Genomic DNA, 3,114 nt, shown 5'->3' with positions numbered 1-3,114 from the left:
TGCTTGAAGAATCATTATCCAACCTTTCACTTTGAGTCTACTTTTGTCCTTGCAGCTTACATGTGTCTCTTGAAGGCAGAGGACAGTTGGGTTTTACTCTTTGTGTTTCTTTAGAGCTCATTGAATTTCTTAAAATTACTATTTTGAAATCTTTATTGGGTAAGTTGAATATCTTCATGTTTGGGACTCATTACCGGGAGATTATTTTGCTTCTTTTCGGGTGTCCTGTTTCTTTAATTTTTTTAATGTTCCTTCAAGATTTTCATTGCTGTGTTTACATTTGAAATAACAGTCACCTCTTCCAGTCTTTGATAACCACCCTCTCGCCTGCATCCAGACTTATATTTCTTTGCTTCAGTTGATGTGCTGAAACTTCTCTGCTGGAAAACTAAATCTTCACAAAGGCTTCTTAGCTGTGGGTCATAATCTAAAACAGTGTTTTCAGGGGGCTGCCAGACACTGCTGAGACTGGTTGGCGCCTGTTCAGGCCTGTGCAGGGTCCAGACCCAGGATTGTGGTCTGCGTGCCTGTTACTCAAAGCATGAGTGGGTGAGACTCCTCCTGGATTCCCTGGTATCTGGTGATGGATTCCACAGCTCCCACAAGGCACTGTGTTTGTGTATTGCTGCTCAGTCATTGTTGGTGGTGTTGGAGATATGTTGAGGGTTACCTTATTGAGCCATGATGCTCATGTCACTTGAATATATGGGTATATTAAAAGTAAAGTATTTTCCCCAAGATATTTCCCTGAATTCTTACTTCATGTTATATGTATCTCATATTATTTTAAAAGTTATTTGTAGCAGAAGTCTAATTATTACTTTCTTGTCTAGGAGTTAGTGCTTACTACTTTTTTTGCAGCATATGACATCTTTTCAGTGTAGCATTTAAAATTCTTCAAAATTCTTTCCCAGCTCATCACTTATTACTTGCTTCCATTATTTTATACATTTCCTTTCAAGTTCTTAGGAAACCCCTAGTTGCTGTGTACCTAATTTTTATGTTCACATTCTGCTCTCTGAGTAGAATGCTTGTCTTTCATTTCTTTTCCTGTTGAGTTTCTCTTTATTTTACCCCTTCTATAAAGTCTTCCTTCTGTTCATTTAAAACTTTTTATATGTCAGCTCTTAAATATCACACTGTATTTTTTTTTACAAATTTTTTTCTTTTTTTTAATTTTTATTTAAATTGAGGAGCAGGAAGCATCAACTCCCATATGTGCCTTGACCAGGCAAGCCTGGGGTTTGGAACCAGCGACCTCAGCGTTCCAGGTCGACGCTTTTACCCACTGCGCCACCACAGGTCAGGCTATCACGCTGTATTATATGTTTTAATTTTTTTAAAAAAATTTTTTAGCATGTGTGCATGAGAGGGAGACACACAGAGAGAGGGACAGATAAGGGACAGGAAGGAAAGAGATGAGAAACATCAATTCTTCGTTGAGGCACTTTAGTTGTTCATTGATTGCCTTCTCAAATGTGCCTTGACTGAAGGGTTACAGTAACCTCTTGGGCTCAAGCCAGCAACCTCTGGGTTCAAGCTAATGACCATGGGGTCATGTTTATGATCCCACACTCAAGCCAGCAACCCTGCGTTCAAGCTGGTGAGCCTGTGCAAAAACCGGCAACCTCTTGTTTTCAAACCCAAGTCCTCTACATCCTAGTCTGATGCTCTGTCCACTGCGCCACAACCTGGTTGGGCACATTGTATTATACTTGTATATCTGTCTTTAAAGCAAGGAATGTGTGTTTGTTGCAGATGGTTGGTACTTCATAACTTTTTTGAATTGATGAATTAAGATAGGTAAGAGTTGGAATTGTACAATTTTTAAATTCTTAATCAGTAGAGTTATTAGAAGATAGTAGCTTTAAAAATTTTTTAAAAGTAGCAGTCATGGCTTGCAAATGGAGGAAATAAAAATAAAAATGAAAAATGGACATCAAAAGAGCCTGTGAGTATACCAATGTTTGAAAAGGATGATTCACAGATTGGTGGTCTCTTCTAGTGAATGACAAACAACAGTTTAAATGAAATAGATCAGGATATAAGATAAATCTATAAATTTCTTATTTCAGGTGATAGAATATTAGCAATGATTACTTTTTATGGAAATAAAACAGCATATTGTAGTGTACAGGCCAAAGCAGAGAATTCTCAACTGAATTGAATGCCGTTGAAAGGATGAGGATAAGTGACTCTGACAAGGAGCATTTTTAATAAATATTTTCCATGGGAGCCAGACTGTAGGGAATAAGTGTAAACAACTCCTTACAGATTTTTAACTGGAAAAGGCAATAGAGAAATGGATAATGATGGAAGATAAATGTGGTATTCAAGGGGATTTTCTTATTTTAAGATGGGAGCTTTCAGAGTATGTCTGTGTATTGTTGGAAAAGATCCAGTAGAGAAGCATATATTTACCTTTTTTTTTTTTTGTATTTTTCTTAAGTGAGAAGTGGGGAGGCAGAGAGACAGACTTTTGCATGTGCCTAACCAGGCCCCACCCAGCAATCCCAGTAGAGGGCAATGCTCTGCCCATCTGGGGTGTTACTTTGTTGTAACTGGAGCCATTCTAGCACCTGAGGCGGAGGCCATGGAGCCTTCCTCAGTGCCCAGGCCACTTTACTCCAATGAAGCCTTGGCTTCAGGAGAGGAAGAGAGAGAGATAGGGAGAAAGGGAGGGGTAGAGAAGCAGATGGTTGCTTCTCCTGTGTGCCCTGACTGGGAATCAATCCTGGGACATCCACACACTGGGCTGAAGCTCTATCACTGAGCCAACCGGCCAGGGCCAAGAGACACATGTTTTTCAAATAATATTTTTATCTCCAAGTATTAGAAAGCTCATTGATTGTATTACATTATATTTTGAAGATGATAGTAAACTAATTTTCTATTGTATTTTTATAATGTTCAGTTTTATGGTAAGAGGCTGTTTATTCAGAATTGGTTCCACAGTAGCTATTGTCATACATTGAATATGCAAATAATTACTTAAAAGTTGTATGATCCTACAGATTAAAAAATTATATAATAATAAATATATAAATGTTGGGATTATACTGAATAAAATGTAATCAATCCTGAGATTAGAATTAGAGAGAAGAGCAGAGAAGG

The sequence above is a fragment of the Saccopteryx bilineata genome, chromosome 5, assembly GCF_036850765.1.
Source record: "Saccopteryx bilineata isolate mSacBil1 chromosome 5, mSacBil1_pri_phased_curated, whole genome shotgun sequence".
NCBI lineage: Eukaryota > Metazoa > Chordata > Mammalia > Chiroptera > Emballonuridae > Saccopteryx > Saccopteryx bilineata.
Note: the sequence above shows the minus strand (reverse complement) of the source record.